The 19,617-nt window shown below is 42.1% G+C and overlaps 1 long non-coding RNA gene across 1 annotated transcript in view; it reads right to left on the bottom strand.

The window, feature by feature from the left end:
• LOC114551110 (uncharacterized) overlaps window positions 1-19,617 on the bottom strand; it is a 60,858-nt gene that overhangs the window by 26,807 nt on the left and 14,434 nt on the right. Inside the window, exon 4 of the long non-coding RNA XR_003691851.1 lies at window positions 13,130-13,183. This is a non-coding gene — a long non-coding RNA (uncharacterized LOC114551110). The remainder of the gene's footprint in view (window positions 1-13,129; window positions 13,184-19,617) is intronic.

Below are 19,617 nucleotides of genomic sequence, written 5' to 3'. Positions count from 1 at the left end.
ACACTCTCTGCTTCTTGGGGGGGGATTTCTGAGACTCAAAGTCAGAAAAAAAGCCAAATTCTGCTTTGAGTGTTGGGTAATCACAGTTTGAAAAATGTTTTCACTATCTTTTTGGTTTGGCGCAAAACTAGACGGGCCAAAATGTATTGTGAACCTAAATTGACATGCAGGCCGGTTAAAACTTTGGCCCCCTAACCCAACCCCCGGGCCTGGAGTTTGACACATGACTAACTACATGACTTAAAGTTTACAACTGCAGCACAAACTAGGCCAAAAGACAAACTGTCACTGAAGTCAATTTTGTCCTGAGCGTTGTAGTTTTCAGGAGCCGTACATTTGGCTGGCGGGCCTTTGAGGGTGTTGTTTTGTGCTGTAGGAGGGGTGTTGAAACACTGCAAAGAAAAATGTACGGTTGACCCGTGTGTACTCTGGAGGCACCGGTCCTCCGACCTTGGAAACAGTCTTGGCAAACCTGCGAGACATTCACAGCCTCGCCTGGTGTCTTTCTGTGCAGAAGGGTTTGGAGAAGACTTCGGTGTGTATATTTGGAGGTGGGGTTTAGGGATCTTTCCTCAAAAACTTTTTATGTTTTGCAATAAACAAAATATACAAGTTGACATCATTTGGGACTGTTACTATCACCATATTTGTGTCTAAAACATTGGAAAAGCTAGATCAGATAATAGAGAACACTCAAAAAACTTAAAAGACAAAACTTGCTAAAGATGTCCAAGTACAATCATTAGATCTGAGAAAAGTCTTCTAGTCAGTTTGATGCAATTTTCACTGTTTTGGGCGCTTTTCTTTGCGGTCTTTGGAGCTTTTTTGCCGCATTTCACACTCATTCAGCTTAGGTGCTGACAAAAACTGCTTGGGTGCTGCACCTAAGACTTATAATGATGGGGGACAACCCTGAAAAAAGAAAAAAAAAGTTCCCGTCTGCTGCACCTTGTGACAGGAAAACAAACGCCACCTCGGGACATCAACACGTCTTGGGCCTCAGCGCCTCGGCGGTGGAAAAGATTCCCGAAACTCAAACACTCGTCACTCGGCGGACCCTTTTGTTTTCGCCTCGTCCCATTGTTCCTCACACGGGAAATTGTTCCTGTTGGATGACAGACGGTACGTCTTCACTGTCACTGGATTATTGTTACAGGACAGCTTCAGCGGGGAAAGAGCTGGTGGAAAATATTCAGCTTTAAAGGGTAATTTCTGTTGTTTTTTTCAACCTGGACCATATTTTCCTATGTTTTGAGTGTAAGTGACTGATGGTAACAAAACTCTCTGAAATTGGTCCAGTATTGAGAGAAAGTTGTGAAGGTTAGAAAAGTGGAAAGACGACCCAAAACAGCTTTTCATAGTTTTATTTTGTTTCTGTTGACTTTCAATGGAGTGTGTTTTACCATGCTAGGAGTCTGGTGGCTTTAGCGATTGCAATTTCGCAGATGTTTTTGTTTTAAAAAAAGGATCTTACTCTTTAACAGAAAGGTCGACCTCCTTAGAAATCCTTTCCATAATGTTGTCAGACACTTAGAATTAGATCAGATTAATATCTGAGCCTGTCAGTGGCAAAAACAGAACTTTTGTGGATGTAGATTGAAGGTGCGCAATTGTTTCAATCAGTTATTTATACACAAAAACAGAAACTCTTCTATCTTCTTTGCATTTCCGAAAGCTTCTTGCAGATTGGTGCTGGTACTAATCCACACAACTAGTTTACTTCTTTCTTTGTTTCTTCTCTTTTATAAACTTGTTTTGCAAGCGAGAAAAAAGTTCTAAACTCGCTTTGAAACTTTTTTCTGAGGATATCAGCTCTCTGGAGGCCTTAACTTATGAAACCGCAAACATTTCAGACCGCACGTTTTAGTTTTTTGGCCACATTTTGAGAGAAAAAGGAACACCAGGTTATGTGTTCAAACTGTTTTGGAAGCTAAACCTTCAAAACGGATCTTTTACGTTTGCATTTGCTCGATCAATCTGATTTCTCTCCTCCACCGGCCTCCCCGAGGAATTCTTCTCCCATGCAGGAGGACTCCAGCTATGGCAGTTTGCTTCCTCTCCTCCTCCCTTCCTCTCTCTCTCTCTTTCTCTCTTTGCACCGTTCTTCCAGAGATGCATACTTGTTGGCAGTGCTTATGTAATAACAGATGGAAGCTAGAAATTAACACGTCTTGCCTCTCTCGTTATTCTCCTCTCTCCATTTATTTTTAATGCTGCAAGCACGGGCGTCCCTCTCGTTCTCTTGCTGTGTGTGTTTGTGTGCGTGTCTGTGTGTGTGTTTCTGTGTGTGCCAGCGTGTGTGTGTCTCTGTGTGTGTGCGTGTCTCTGTGTGTGTCTGTGTGTGTGTGTGTGTGTGTGTGTGTGTGACCCCGGCAGGCCAGCAGCACCTGTCAGGAGCAGATCCACCGTGGTTGCGTGCCTAATTAGCACACAAGGAATTTGGTGGCACGAATCGCGCAGCATCGGTGGGAAGAGAAGAGTGTGGGGTGCAATTAGGATTTGTTGGCATGTACAGAACACACAGCGAAGAGTCAAACAAGGAGGGGGAGGAGGAGAGGTTGGGGGGTGTTGGTGTGGGAGTGGAGAGATGCATGCGTGGCCTGATACTACAGTACTCTACCATACTTCCTTATCTTCACTTTAAAAGTTGGGAGAGCAGTGTTTGGATATTCCAAAAAAATCTGACTTCTTTTTAAAGTTGAAATAAAGATGAAACATTGTAAAGAACACATATCAGTACAATTTAAACAACTTGCTCTGAATATGGCAAAAATGAATGAAAATGTAGTTTATGGACAGGTGGGGGCTAACTAAAACTAGATACTTTCCAAATCGTCGGAAAAAGCATCAATAGCGACAGAAATGTCAAAAACCGTCAAAAGTGTTAAAAAAGTTTAAAAATAGTAAAAAAAAAAAAAAAAAAAATGCATTTAGAAAAGTGACAGAAACTTATCAAAAAGCAACAAAAGCGACGAAAAAAAAAGGTCCAAAAACATTGATAAAATCCATCTAAAGTGTCGGGAAAAAAATGAGGATGTTACAACTACAACTTACATTTGAAAATATGCTGGCTCTATAGAGAGATGCATGCATGGCCTGATACCACAGTACTCCATAGTCATTTTTTTTCTTCACTTTAAAAGATGGGAGAGCAGTCTCCAAATCGTCGGAAAAAAACGAGAGAAACATTGAAAAAAGCAGCAAACGTCAGAAAATGCAACAAGACCGTCGACTAACGTGGAAAGTGCCAAAAGCATCCAAAACAGAAATATGAGGATGTTACAACTATCATGTTTTCCTAAATGATTTTTTTAAAATCCAAACAACTTGCTCTGAAAATGACAAACATGAACGAAAAGAATGAAAGTGTCTAGTTTACGGTGGTTTGGGGAACTGAAACTAGACACTTCCAAATGTTAACCTAACCCTGTTCGGACTGATCTGTTCTGTCCAACCATCACAACTAGTTTTGGTTGAAATAAACACATACAGTAGTTTACCGATTTACACGTGAAAATATGTTGGCTCTATAAACTATAAGCTAAAAGTATTGTTTTTTTTAAATGGAGTCTGGTGAGTTTGGTGATGGGGATTTTGGGGCTGTTCCATGTTAAACTAAAAGGATCTTACTCTTTAACTAAAAGGTCTATCTCTGTAGGGATCCATCCCATAATGTTGTCAGACACTTAGAATAATAATCTGAGTCTGTCAGCAGCAACAACAGAACTTTTAGTGGACGCTGACTGACGGTGAACATTTGCTCCGTAGGATTACACAGCTCAGTTCGTGGCTACTACTGGACCAGTTTCAAAGATTTTTGTTCCCATCAGTCACTTAGACACAAAAACATCAGAAAAAAAGGGTCCACGTTGAAAAAAACTAAGATATCCTTGAATAAAACAAGCTTTCTCATCCGCACACAGAATCTGTTCCCCGTTCACCTTCTGCTGAAAACACACCGCTTTTAAAAACACACATCTTCTCAGCGGTGGAAAGTAACTAAGTACATTTACTCCAGTACTTTACTTCAGTCCAAATGTTGAGGTACTTGTACTTTACTTGAGTCTTTTCTTTTCATGCCACTTTCTACTTCTACTCCGCTACATTTTCAATGCAGGACTTTAACTTACAACAGAGTGTTTTTACAGTGTGGTATTAGTACTTTTACTGCAGTAAAGGATCTGAATGCTTCTCGTTTTTGTTCTGCTGCCACTCAGACAGAGAAAATAAAGTTTAAAGGGGAAGAAATAATATTATATAGTATTATACTATATAACATATTCATGTCATATATAATACATGAAGAATTCATAGGTCACATCTTTTAATCAAAAGACTCGGGATCAGTTTCATTGTCACTACCATAACATGTACTCGGCATACATGGAAGCGAGATGTCGTTCTCCGTAGGTACGTTACAGACACATAACAGACGGCGACCAATTAAAAACAGACATACATTAAAATTTCATAAAAAAGGGGGCAGCATTAAATAGTAAAACCATTTAAAAAAGCAGCGTTTGGTACAGAGGAAAAGGGCTGTTGTGACGTGTACTGTACATGTGCAGAATATGGTACCCGTGTGCATGCACACGTTGAAAGGGTTTTGAACATTTACTCGTATACATTATTTGTGTGTTTTCAAGTAGAGGGAGCGATGGGTGGCAGCGTTTGAAGAGAGTTCAGGGTGCTTGGGGGAAGAAAAACTTGGGTCCGACGCCTGCCGCTGGCTTTTGAGGACGCTGTAACGACCAATCAAGCGTCGGAACAGAAGTCTGAACTTCTGAGCGCTCGAGGAAGACAGAGAAGAGAAAGGGCGGCTGCTGGATGCGACTGTGTCAGGGTTTTAACTTTGTGTCCGCCCCATGATTTATTGATCGACGCCACGACCGTTTTCATGGTTAGATCTTTAAAAAAGAGAGACGAGGGAGCTACAAGGAGCATACATGAAATAAAAAAGATCACGATACAAAGCTCTTGTGCCCACAACGCTGAGAGGGAACAAATGGCTCTTTAATATTCCCATACATACTAACAGAAAGAAAAAATCAGTGATGAATAAAACAAAAAGAAGCAACAAGAAAGGGATGCAGAGTTGTGAGGCAGAGAGGAAAACATGCGCCGTGTCAAGTCAAACAGGCCCGTAGACGGGGGGGGGGGTTCAAAAGACCCCCCCACACCCCCCTTCACTGTCAAAGGACCATAGTTTAAGTCTGTTTTTGTTGTTGTAATAAACAGCTGTCTTTTTAAATAAAAATAATAAAGTAAAAGTTTTTATGTAAAAGCGCTATGCACATGCAAAGCCCAGCCAGCCAGGAACTTAATAGTTAACAATAATTCAAATCCCCAAATAGAAAATGATGTAAACCAAACCGAAGCTCTAATCTTGTTAAAAGCACCACTTCTGTGAATGTTTTAACTGGCAACATGTAACAATCTAAGGTACGTGTCCGTTTACGCATTGTTTTTAATGGATGGGATCGCCCTGCTTCCCAGCATTGCACACTAGATGTTCTCACCACCTGTTTCTCTGGCGGCTCGTTTGGAATATGATCTCTTATTTTATGAAAATATAATATAATGCTGAATCTGTCTTTATTTCAGATCGACAACGGTCACATTAAAAGATTTCCGTAAGCTTTTGAGAGGCACCGAGCCGAACCGAACCGGCCGCTACTCATTTGCATAAAGTTGGCTGGATTCAACATTATGCAAATGAGGAGCGGGCGACTGGACGATCTTAACGTGTCAACAATCCAACTAACGTCATGCACTCATAACAAAATCTGTGAGGCCAAGGACATCAAAATGAAGTATTTGAACCTCATAATTAAATAGAAATGAGGGAAAAACTGCAACAAGGCTGCCACCGGGCTGCCTACGGGCTTGTCAAAAGCCGCGGTCTTTTTATCTAATGGGTGCGGTGGCTGTAATGCAGCCACGTGGCCCCTCGCTTTAATAATTGAACAGACGTCGGGGCATCGGCACCTGCTGGGAGCCCAAAATCTTCGCCGCGGCTTTTGAACGCACCGCTGTGACATTACCGCGTCGGGCACGGCAACGTGGCACCGAGGAAACACAGACGGAGGGGGAAGAGGAAGAGGAAAAAGGAAAGGAAAAAAAGGATGATTTGGGAGGCGGCGAGTGTGGCCCGGGGCTACAGAGTAATGAGCACGTCTCTGCGGAGACTTCACCGCTCCACTGTTTGAGAATGGGTTTCTTGTCTTAATAAATCCTAAATGTGTAATTTACTCCCAGAAAGAGGAACAACAAAGTGGCTGACATTCCTCTCTCTCGCTCTCTTTTCCTCTGCAAAACGATAGAAATCACACCGTCCTAAGGTGTAGACGCGGCACCCTCAGATCTCCTCACCCCTAACCCTCCCTCCCCTCCCCCAAATTTGCAAAGTCATTGAAATTCTTGGTCTGCTTTTTGCAGGAATTATAAAACCTTCTGAATCAATTACAAACATCAATCGGGCTGAAATCTGCGGCCGATGAATATGTATAAAAGTATGCACACACTCACACTCACTCACACACACACACACACACACACGGCTAATTAAACAAGGCCGTCAGAATCACTTCAGACAGGTCGTGCAAACGCACAGTGAGCATACATTAAGAGGAAGTTTCAGACTCAGAGACAGCCGATGCAGGAACTGAACGCTGAATCATGTCTACTCCAAACAAGCTTTGGCATTTCTTTTTTGTTTATGCCACAAAGAAAACAAGTGCAAAATGCGGTTTGATTTGTTATTCTGGATGCATTTAGAAAAAATGGCATTTCATTTCCGCTATTATATGGTTTAGGTGCAGCACCTAAGCCAAATTAATGTAATTTAGTATTTTCTCAGATCTAATGATTGCAGTTGGAATTCTTTAGCTTTAAGATTTGTCTTTAAGCTTTTTGAGCGTTATTTATTTATCTGCTCTAGCTTTTCCAACAGATATGGTGATATTAATGCTACAAAATGCTGTGAAGAGACGCAAAACTACCACAAAGAGACACAGACCAACTACAAAGAGACGCCAAATGAACACAGAAACCAAAAATAACCCCAAAGATAACACGAATGACCAAAAAGAGACACCCCACAACTACAAAGAGATGGAAAAACCCACAAAGAGACACAAAATGTACAGAGAAACATAGCATTTTCTTACGTGCTACGACACCTAAGTCTTCCGCAAAGCTAGAGAAAACACTGTAACAGTATATTTTAAAAAGGTGTTGATCGAGACATTGGCTTTTCTGACATGCAAGAAATCACAAAGGTGAACAGTATAGAGGGAACAAGGCTGGATTAGGAAGCGGGTGCATGTTTTTTCCCATCCCGTGTCTCAGAGGAAGGCAAACATCACATGTCTGACCCATAAAACACAGCACTTTCAAGCCAGGTAGCAGAGTTCATGTCCCAGGGAAAACAAAAAGACTTTCACCCAAGAAATGTGTTTTCTCTTTCTTGGGAGTGTTGTAATCCAAACCACGATCTTTTTCCTAATTTTAACTAGTTGTTCTGGTGTCTAAACTTAATATTCATTCGTCACTGCATGGCGCTCACTTTTTTTCGCCCAACATTCGCCTTACATTACGGTTAACTAACCGTAATGTCCGCCGAAATGTTGGCAGCCTGTACGTTGGTGCTCTGTACCCGGCCCAAAGTCACCTAATCTCGTGACTCAAACTTCCAACTGCTGCTGATCCTGATTTTTTTGTCTGGCGTCACACATTTTCTCTGTGCACATGCACAGCAACTTCAGTTCATCTAAACCACATGGGTGAAACTCGAGGCCTGCGGGCCGTCCCTTTGCAAGTTTTGATCCAGTTCCCATATCAATTTAGGTTCACAATACATTTAGGCCTGCGTAGTTGTGTGTCAAACCAAGAACACAGGAAACTGTTTTCAAACTGCAATTATGCAACTTTTAGAGCAGAATTTAAACTGTAAATAAATAGGCTATATGACACATGCAATAATACAGCCAAAGATATTTGACTTTTTCCCAATATTTATCAATAAACTACATGGGCCATGTCTGGCCCTGGATGTGATTCTCCTTTTTTCAGTGTGGCCCTTAGTGGAGTCACTGCAGCTCCTTGCAGTCACCAACAGACTTTGATGATAAGGTTGCAGATAATGTAATGCCAAAAAGTGAGTCTTGCCTTTAGACTGATGAAAAGTAGTTTCATGCAAACACGTTGCCTCATGCACTTTAATTTATTCTCTTGCTGGATAAGAGCCTCCAACGCCTGAGAATGTTCATGTCCGATAAAAATCACCGCACTTTAATTTCCCCGTCTCCGTTTCACTTGACACAAAGTTCCCCGAGCATCTCAGACAGTGGAGGAGTTTTATGATTTAAATTTCTTGCAGTTTGGCGTTGCGCTCCTCGGCCAGTTGTCCCCGGGCCGTTGCTGTCTCTGCCCATGTCTCCCATCCTGAGAAAGGGCTGCCCGTACAGCTGAGGGAAGGCAGGAGAAAAAAGGGGGGAAGTAGAGCCCAGCCAAGAGGCCCCGGGGCCGCAGCCCTCTCTGGAACCCCAACCCCGGGTCACTGAGCACCTCGGGGTCAGCCGGTCCTGCTCAGCCTCCTTGTGGGGGGAATCGCCCCGGCTAACGGATTGAGGAGGAAGAGGAGGAGGTGGCTCCCCCCGGTGTCTTGTGTAATCAACATTTAGAGAACAGCTGGAAGGGGGAGGACTGTGTGTTTGTTGTGTACATGTGTGTGTGTGTGTTTTCTCACGTTCAGATTTCTGTTTGGTGTGTGCACATGTGTAAACGACTACTACGGCATTAACAAGTGTAGATATGAGCTTGAGAACTACATTTGTGTGTGTGTGTGTGTGTGTGTGTGTGTGTGTGCATGTGTGTGTGTATTCCCTGCTGGCCCTCAGTGCTCAGAGCGGGTTCAGTGTCGGGGTCTTTGCCTGCAAATAAAACTCCTCTGGGTGCCAACATGCTCGTCTTTGGGTTGAACTGTCAGAGCTTTGCAGAGATTTGCAGAGGAAGAAAATGCACAAGACGGACGGTGATATTTACAGTTTCAAAGTATCAAAGAGTAACTGACCCTATCCTTACATATACATGTGGTTTTAAATCATCACTATATGTTTGGGCTTTTATTAAAATGACCATACCAGGATGTTTTGAAACTTTTGGGCCCTTAAAAGGTAACCTGTAACCAGCAGCCGTGAACCAGACTGCAATAGAAACAGCTCTGGATCATTAAACCCACCAGACTCCATTTAAAAAAAATATATTTTTAGCATGTATAGACCAACATATTTTTAGAGATGTTCCGATATCGATACCAGTATCGGTATTGGCTCCGATACCGCCTAAAACGCTGGTATTGGTATAGGGAAGTAGTGGAGTTAATGCAATCCGATACCACCTAATAAAGCCCGAAAGAAAATCTACGTTTAAGTAGTTTATTTATGTTCTTCTTCCGCATAATAAAAGAAAGTTCTGTGGCATTCATTGTTTGTGTTTGTTCATATTTCACAAAGAGTTTAACCTGAGCCAGACCGACAACAAATATATAAATAATATCACATCCATACAGGGATAGTAGTATACAGTTAAAACATAATAAATATGATATATGGTATCGGATTGGTACACTGCATAGGCCGATACGCAAGTTCAGGTATCAGAATCGGTATCAGGAAGCAAAAAATGGTATCGGGCCATCTCAACATATTTCCACATGTAAATTGGTAAACTATGTGTTTATTTCAACTAGAGATGAGATGGTTGGAAAAGTGGAAAGACAAACCAAGACTATTTTGTTTCTGTTGACTTTGAATGAAGTGTGTTTTACCATGATAAAATGAATAAAATTATTTACATGAAGTCTGGTGGATTTAGCCATAGGAATTGTTTTTATGTTAAATAACCTTTTAACAGAAAGGTCGAGCTCCTTAGAAATCCTTTTCATAATGGTGTCAGACACTTAGCAAAAATAATCTGAGTCTGTCAGCGGCAAAACAAGAACTTTTAGTGGGCGTAAATTGAAGGTGAGCAATCGCTCTATTAACTCACATTGTAGCTTGTTACGCAGCTGCTGACTGCAGCAATCTCTCTTAATACTGGAACAATGTCAAATATTGTTGTTCCCATCAGTCACTTAGACACAAAAACATAGGAACATAGGGTTAAAAAAAAAAGAAAGTTACACTTTAACCCACTGAAGTCACAGCTTTAAGGCTTTTATGAATGCCACATCACTAACTGAACAGAAAGCAGGACTAACACGCAGGATAATTGGACCAAAAGCAGCGGGCCCAAACTGTGAGAACACCAACACTAACAGCAGCGCGATGCTCCACCGTTAACAAGCAGCCGCGGTCAAAAAGAGGAGCGACACACTGGTCATTTCTCAAAAAAATAAAGACACACCACCTGAATCCACTTGGATCCACTCAGGTATCTGATGTAATGACACACAGATCTGAGACCTGGACCCTACATAAGCTATTAGAATAAAAGGAAAATATTGTAATCAGTTTACACAGAGTGTTAAAATAAAGAACGGCACGAAGCAGTTGCATCAGTGTTGTGGATCTATAAATACTGCGTTGGCCTCAGGGTACAATGCTAATACAACAGATAGCTCAGTGTCGCACAACATATGAATCAACCAGCTGACTAATTACGGCCGCGCGTGTGCGATCAAATCAGGCTCCGGATAACCTGCGAAGACCCTGAACGCGGCCTTCCGGTCAGGAAGAGGAGGCGGTGGCCTCATTGTTGCTGCCAGAAATAATAATTTTCTATTATTTCCAGCATCTAAACAGAGCAGAAACCATGTCGGGAAACAAAGCAGGGGGCCCGCCCAAGCTCCACCGGCACACACACACACACACACACACACACACACACACACACACACACACACACACACACACACACACACACACACACACACACACACACACACACACGCCTATGAGAGCCTGCCATCTAAAAACAGCCTCTGCAGCTGGCGGCGTGCTCTCAGCGCTCGCACCCGCAGTCCCAGTTTACTCCCGCTAAATGTATGGAATCAGGCTCTCACTAAAAACTACAATTACAGGTGATATACAGATTGAAATCATAGGGGCCGCTTTTTTGTTGAGGAAAATTGTTCTAATGAGCGGTTTGGCGATTTGGCGGGGTGGAAGGGAGGGAAGGGTTGGTGCTGGTGTTGGAGGAGACTGTAAAAGTCTTTTCTCTTTAAGTGTGTGTGTGTGTGTGTGCGGGGGGGGGGCATAAACAGCTGCACCTGCTGCTGCGGCGCGCACTGCCACAGTTAATGATATCGGATGATATCATTAGGCAAAGTGCTCATAAACAGATGTTGCCGGCGCTGCCTAAACAGTGTCAGCTGAGCCGGGGTTTTGCATTTGTGCGAACATATTATTTATATAGGGCGTTTAAAGTTTGTTGTGTTAATAACCCCTCTGTTGGTTAGCATGCAGGATGTGGCACAGGAAGAGCCAAACAGCACTGCAGCAGAGAGTTAAAGTGCACCTCGGAGCCTCGGTGAAACCTCCGAGGCTGATCGGAGGTGTGACAGGCGCTCCGACACAGCAGAGGCTGATCAAAGATCCACCTGGGCTCTCGTATAGACTCTAGACCATAAAATCATCTAACTTCATAATAAGATCCATTCGGTTTAGTACCCGCTAAAAAATGCTGGGTTGAATTTGACCCAGCTTGGGTCGAATATGGACTAACCCGACGCTAGGTTATGTTCCACTTCTGGGATTGCTCTGTTGTCGATGGAAATTCCGCCAGATATCACTCATTTGGGCCGGATGTCCGTCCCCTTCCTCTGTCTCTGTGTTGGCGTTCTAACCTCCGGTGGATTTGTGAGGACTATGGTTAACTGCTCCTCAGATCTCTGCAGGGTAAATCCAGACAGCTAGCTAGACTATCTGTCCAATCAGGAGTTTTCTGTTGCACGACTAAAACTACTTTGAACGTACACATGTTCCACCAAAACAAGTTCCTTCCTGAGGGTATTTTGCAGTGCCACCGTTGCAAAAATGGACTAACCTTACACTAGAGTTAAGGCAAACTGTGTCTGACATTTTCAAATGCGTTTTTTCGTTATCTGTCTTCCTAAAAATTCGTCACGCACAGAAACCTTGCATTCTTTTAATCCAATGCGTATTAACTAATCTGTTGTGAAATTTTTCGCAAAAACAATACAAAATGTGACGCTGCTGTCTGTGTCTTCTTACATTTGGCACCGCGGCTACCTGAAGGAGTTGCACTGCCCTCTCTCTCAGTCTCCATAACTACACTTTTGCTCTTCTTTTTCTGTCTGCGTTCTCAAAACACGTACGGAAAACAGGAACTGTGTCTACTTTGCAACATCGGGGGGTTAAAGAACACAGCAGGAAGTGAAAAATAAAGCAAGATTTATGTAGATTTAACCTTCATGTTGTCCTCTGGTCAAATTTGTCACGTTATTTTAAAGTATTTCTATATCAGATATACGGCACGTTGAAATAAGCGTTGAAAACGTTGAACAAAGCGACAAAACGGGGAAAAAAAAAAAAAAAAAGCATAAACTTTTTTGGAAATGTGTGAAAAATGACGAAAAAAAGAGTGACAAAACATCAACAAAGGGGACAAAGACAGTGGAAAAAAAAAGTGGCCAAAACATTGGAAAAAAAAGTAAAGTAATTAAAAAAAATTGGAAAAAAGCAACAAAACATTGAGATAGAGACAACAAAAGTGGTTTTTCGTGGTCGATGGGAACACAACACAAGGGTTAAACTTGCAGCTTGCGGCTTTAACTAAGTCTCGTTCTCTAACAGATTTAAGATGTACATGATTCCTAAAAATAACATCCCGAAACACGTGTGATGATTTGAATATGCAGACAGATTTGAACAACACAGGAGAATAACAGCCTACTTTCCTTGACATAAATAAAGACATTTGCACAGTAACATTGTTGCATCAGAATGCAGGATCTGAAGTGTGTGATGCTCCAAATTTTATGGAGGAGGATTCCCCCCCAATGTTGAAACAAAACCTACGGCCTTGTTTTAAGGGATTGGTGTGGGTTTGTGTTTTGGGGGAATGTTTGCACAGCAATGGCAGATGGGAAAGGTCTGTTTCTTACCTTGAATATGTTTGTGGTTCACCCAAAACGACAGGAAGCACCCTTGGGAGTTCACTGAAGAATGAAATCCAAAATCCACATGTTAATTCACACTTCATTCACATTTATTTGAGTAAAACCTAAGCTAAGCTTCTGCTATGCACTACTTTCCCCTTCTTCTTCTGTCCATTTTAAACTGCAAGTGGCAGCAACGGTCAAGGTGCACTGCCGCCACCTTCTGCTTCGGAGGGCGAAAACCAAATCCTACCCATCAGTCCTCTCTGGCAAATCAAATCAAAAGGGATTCGTTGGATTGTCTTCAATTCCGCACTTTCTAACACTGCTTCAAGCTTAAAGCTGTAATCGTTTGTCTTTGCTGTGAGCTTGTTAATATGAAGTTAGAAAACTTGTTATGGGAAATTATGAGTGGTTTAGAAAGAAAAACGCAGTAAACCATGCATCACAAGTCAGTGGGAAATATTTGGTTTTCTCTAATGACTTTTGATATTAAGTATTTATATTTATTGCATGTACACTATTTTACTGTGAATGTGAAGCCTGTATAGAGTATTATTTTCATCAAGCTGTGATTGTACTGTGTATTGTGTAAAACAAATCTACGCTCTTTCTGTTCTTGGTTTGGCTTTGCGGATGTAAGTTTACACAACAGAAGTCTAATTCAAGCAGAAAGTAGCTGGGTGAAACTCCAACAGGCTCGGTCAAATGCTTCGATTCCAGGGTGTGTGTGTGTGGGGGGGCTTTTATATGGTCTCGGTCTCTTAACAGATTTGTTGTTGAGATGTACATGATTCCTAAAAAATAAACATCCCGAAAACACGTGTGATGTTTTGAATATGCAGAAAGTTTTAAACAATGCAGGAGAATAATAATTTCCTTTACATAAATAAAGACATTTGAGCCATATTGATGCAGAAAAGGCACAAATTGTTGCATAATATCCCCCAGAATGCAGGAAATGAAGTGTTTGACGCTCACGCTGGTTACAATGTGCGTCTCCCCCCCCCGCTGTTGAAACCAAAGCTACGCCCTTGCACTCGGCCCACCGCGGAGGAGGAGAGCATCAAGCCTCACTTTTTAAACAGCACTCACACGTGTTAACAGATTTATGTAAAAGGTTAACGTCCTTGTGTTATTCTGCTCAGGCGCTGCCATTTTACCCCCCCCCTGCTACTCCCTGCATCCCTGTCTGGAAACAAAAAAAAAAAGGGGGACCAGGCGCCCATTTTCCCTGCCACCATTATGCTCATTTGTCCTGTCAAGAGAATGACAGGCCGCTTGACTCTTCCCCAGATACGACCATTAGGTAACGCTCTGTCATCTGACAGCGAGGCATTCTGCCGCTCCCCTAAAAACCCCCTAATTATTTCCTCCGCCAGAGACAGGCGGCGGGCGGGTAGGTAATTTTTAACCTTTCACGTGCACCTGGGGAACCCTCCTCCGGGGAGCCAAGGTGCCTGTGTGGCATTCAGTCATCAAAACATGACCTTTTATGGCCGTTCGGAGAGCAGTTGGCACCGGGTGCCGCGCGCCGGCTAATGCTAATGTTGATGACTAATTTATGCGTCAGGCCGGCCGCATCTGCAGCAAGTTTAGGGTAGCAACAATGTGTGATAGAGCGGTGAGAGGGGGAGAGGAAGGAAGGAAGGGGGGGGCATCACCGCAGAGCAAGCAGAGGTGAAAGGCATTTTGGGGAAAGGGGTGGGGCTTTGTGAGACACCCGGTAGCTGGCACGACAGGGAATTGAGGGGGCTAATTATGTTGCAGGGAATACATTCAGCGTGACCGGCGAGCCTTTTTAGAATTTGTTGAGCGCAATCTGACTAACGTGGCTGACCTTTTTTTTTTTTTTTTTGCCCAAATTGCGGGAGACCAGAGAGCATGCAAGATAAGATGTGTGCATATTCTATGACCTAATTGCCTTTTTTTCCAGTGTGGCTAAATGCTGCGCAGCACCTTTTTTCCCCACCAAAAGAACGTGGGATGTCAAAAATGCACTTTGTTTAAAGCTTGCAGTACATTTGCTGTAGGTTTACACTCAGAGGCATTACTAGTCCCTGTGGCTTCTTAAATGAGAATGAAGAGCAATGCCTTCAAAAAAAATGTAAATGCTTAGGGATCGCCCGAACTCTAGCAAGACTCTCAGGATTTCATTCAGATATTGGAAAGTAGTCTGCGACCGTGGAAATCACTTGGAAAGTCGTTTGGTGTAAGGTCGGCATTAGTTACATGAGTTAGATGAGAAGATTGATTAAACATGAAGCTACAGCCAGCAGACAGTTAGCACAAAGACTTGCAATAGGGGGAAACAGCTATAGCCTGGTTCTGTCCAGAGATAACAACAGCCACCCAAATGTGTTCCACTATTATCGTACGCAAGCAGGAATAATTGTGATAAAATTATCTTGTTTTTGGATTTAAAGAAACATTACCGTTTCATGTCTATACAACCCGTTCTCACTCCCAAATCGTCAAATCCTGACGCTTGGTCAGTGTCTCTCAGCGTCAGATACCGACGCAAAAATCCCCCTTTAGCTTTTGTATGGAACACACCGGGCAGAGCAGCAGCTCAACCATGGTGCTGTAAGATCACGTAGTATGAAGAGAGACAACATTAGAGAGTAGTATGTAGAGAGACAACAGTAGAGAGTAGTATGAAGAGAGACAGCAGTAGAGAGTAGTATGTAGAGAGACAACAGTAGAGAGTAGTATGAAGAGAGACAACAGTAGAGAGTAGTATGAAGAGAGACAACAGTAGAGAGTAGCATGTAGAGAGACAACAATAGAGAGTAGTATGAAGAGAGAGACAACAGTAGAGAGTAGTATGAAGAGAGGCATCTGTAGAGAGTAGTATGTAGAGAGACAACAGTAGAGAATAGTATGAAGAGAGACATCAGTAGAGTACTATATAGAGAGACAACAGTAGATAGTAGTATGAAGAGAGACATCAGTAGAGAGTAGTATGTAGAGAGAAAGCAGTAGAGAGTAGTATGAAGAGCGACAGCAGTAGAGAGTAGTATGAAGAGAGACAACAGTAGAGAGAGACAGCAGTAAAGAGTAGTATGTAGAGAGACAGCAGTAGAGAGTAGTATGTAGAGAGACAACAGTAGAGAGTAGTATGTAGAGAGACAACAGTAGAGAGTAGTATGAAGAGAGACAACAATAGAGAGTAGTATGTAGAGAAACAGCAGTAGAGTAGTATGAAGAGAGACAGCAGTAGAGAGCAGTATGAAGAGAGAGAAAACAGTAGGGAGTAGTATGTAGAGAGACAACAGCAGAGAATAGTATGTAGAGAGACAACTGTAGAGTAGTATGTAGAGAGACAACAGTAGAGAGTAGAATGTAGAGAGAGACAACAGTAGGGAGTAGTATGTAGAGAGACAACAGTAGAGAGTAGTATGAAGACAGACAACAGTAGAGAATAGTATTAAGAGAGACAACAGTAGAGAGTAGTATGAAGAGAGACAACAGTAGAGAATAGTATGAAGAGAGAGACAACAGTAGAGAGTAGTATGAAGAGAGACAACAGTAGAGAGTAGTATGTAGAGAGACAGCAGTAGAGAGTAGTATGTAGAGAGACAGCAGTAGAGTAGTATGAAGAGAGACAACAGTAGAGAGTAGTATGTAGAGAGACAGCAGTAGAGAGTAGTATGTAGAGCGACAGCAGTATGGAGTAGTATGAAGAGAGACAGCAGTAGAGAGTAGTATGAAGAGAGACAACAGTAGAGGGTAGTATGTAGAGAGACAACAGTAGAGAGTAGTATGTAGAGAGACAACAGTAGAGAGTAGTATGAATACAGACAACAGTAGAGAGTAGTATGTAGAGAGACAGCAGTAGAGTAGTATGAAGAGAGACAACAGTAGAGAGTAGTATGTAGAGAGACAACAGTAGAGAGTAGTATGAAGAGAGAGACAACAGTAGAGAGTAGTATGAAGAGAGACAACAGTAGAGGGTAGTATGTAGAGAGACAACAGTAGAGAGTAGTATGAAGAGAGAGACAACAGTAGAGAGTAGTATGAAGAGAGGCATCTGTAGAGAGTAGTATGTAGAGAGACAACAGTAGAGAATAGTATGAAGAGAGACATCAGTAGAGTACTATATAGAGAGACAACAGTAGATAGTAGTATGAAGAGAGACATCAGTAGAGAGTAGTATGTAGAGAGAGACAACAGTAGAGAGTAGTATGAAGAGAGACAACAGTAGAGAGTAGTATGTAGAGAGAAAGCAGTAGAGAGTAGTATGAAGAGAGACAGCAGAGAGTAGTATGAAGAGAGACAACAGTAGAGAGAGACAGCAGTAGAGAGTAGTATGTAGAGAGACAGCAGTAGAGAGTAGTATGTAGAGAGACAACAGTAGAGAGTAGTATGTAGAGAGACAACAGTAGAGAGTAGTATGAAGAGAGACAACAATAGAGAGTAGTATGTAGAGAGACAGCAGTAGAGTAGTATGAAGAGAGACAGCAGTAGAGAGTAGTATGAAGAGAGACATCAGCAGAGAATAGTATGTAGAGAGACAACTGTAGAGTAGTATGTAGAGAGACAACAGTAGAGAGTAGTATGTAGAGAGAGACAACAGTAGGGAGTAGTATGCAGAGAGACAACAGTAGAGAGTAGTATGAAGACAGACAACAGTAGAGAATACTATTAAGAGAGACAACAGTAGAGTGTAGTATGAAGAGAGATAACAGTAGAGAGTAGTATGAAGAGAGACAACAGTAGAGAGTAGTATGTAGAGAGACAGCAGTAGAGAGTAGTATGTAGAGAGACAGCAGTAGAGAGTAGTATGAAGAGAGACAACAGTAGAGAGTAGTATGTAGAGAGAGACAACAGTAGAGAGTAGTATGTAGAGAGACAAAAGTAGAGTAGTATGAAGAGAGACAACAGTAGAGAGTAGTATGACGTGAGACAACAGTAGAGAGTAGTATGTAGAGAGACAGCAGTAGAGAGTAGTATGAAGAGAGACAACAGTAGAGAGAGACAGCAGTAGAGAGTAGTATGTAGAGAGACAGCAGTAGAGAGTAGTATGAAGAGACAACAGTAGAGAGTAGTATGAAGAGAGACAGCAGTAGAGAGTAGTATGAAGAGAGACAACAGTAGAGAGTAGTATGAAGAGAGACAACAGCAGAGAGTAGTATGTAGAGAGACAACAGTAGAGGGTAGTATGAAGAGAGACAACAGTAGAGAGTAGTATGTAGAGAGACAACAGTAGAGAGTAGTATGTAGAGAAACAGTAGAGAATAGTATGTAGAGAGAGACAACAGTAGAGAATAGTATGAAGAGAGACAACAGTAGAGAGTAGTATGAAGAGAGACATCAGTAGAGAGTAGTATGAAGAGAGACAACAGTAGAGGGTAGTATGAAGACAGACAACAGTAGAGAGTAGTGTGAAGAGAGACAACAGTAGAGAGTAGTATGTAGAGAGAAAGCAGTAGAGAGTAGTATGAAGAGAGACAGCAGTAGAGAGTAGTATGAAGAGAGAAAATAGTAGAGAGTAGTATGTAGAGAGACAACAGTAGAGAATAGTATGAAGAGAGACAACAGTAGAGTACTATATAGAGAGACAACAGTAGAGAGTAGTATGAAGAGAGACATCAGTAGAGTAGTATGTAGAGAGACAACTGTAGAGAGTAGTATGTAGAGACAACAGTAGAGAGTAGTATGTAGAGAGAGACAACAGTAGAGAGTAGTATGAAGAGAGACAGCAGTAGAGAGTAGTATGAAGAGAGAGAGAGTAGCAGTAGAGAGACAACAGTAGAGTATAGTATGAAGAGAGAGACAAGAGAGACAACAGAGAGAGTATGTGTAGAGAGACAACAGTAGAGAGTAGTATGTAGAGAGACAACAGTAGAGAGTAGTATGTAGAGAGAGACAACAGTAGAGACAGTAGAGAGAGATGAGAGACAGCAGAGAGTAGTATGAAGAGAGACAACAGTAGAGAGTAGTATGAAGAGAGACAACAGTAGAGTAGTATGTAGAGAGAACAGCAGAGAGAGAGTAGTATGAAGAGAGACAACAGTAGAGAGTAGTATGTATGAGAGAGACAACAGTAGAGAGTAGTATGAGAGAGACAACAGTAGAGAATAGTATGAAGAGAGAGAGTAGTAGAAGAGAGAAAACAGTAGAGAGAGATGAAACAACAGTAGAGAGTAGTATGAAGAGAGACAACAGTAGAGAAGTATGTAGAGACAGTAGAGAGTAGTATGAAGAGAGACAACAGTAGAGAGTAGTATGTAGAGAGACAACAGCAGAGAGTAGTATGAAGAGAGACAACAGTAGAGTAGTATGTAGAGAGACAACAGTAGAGAGTAGTATGAAGAGAGACAACAGTAGAGAGTAGTATGTAGAGAGACAACAGTAGAGAGTAGTATGAAGAGAGAGACAGTAGAGAGAGTGAAGATGAAGTAGAGACAATGAAGAGAGAGAGAGTATGAAGAGAGACAACAGTAGAGAGAGAGAGACAACAGTAGAGAGTGGTATGTAGAGAGAGACAA

Source organism: Perca flavescens, chromosome 24, assembly GCF_004354835.1.
Source record: "Perca flavescens isolate YP-PL-M2 chromosome 24, PFLA_1.0, whole genome shotgun sequence".
Taxonomy (NCBI): domain Eukaryota; kingdom Metazoa; phylum Chordata; class Actinopteri; order Perciformes; family Percidae; genus Perca; species Perca flavescens.
Note: the sequence above shows the minus strand (reverse complement) of the source record. Positions and strands in the feature narration are given on the sequence as shown.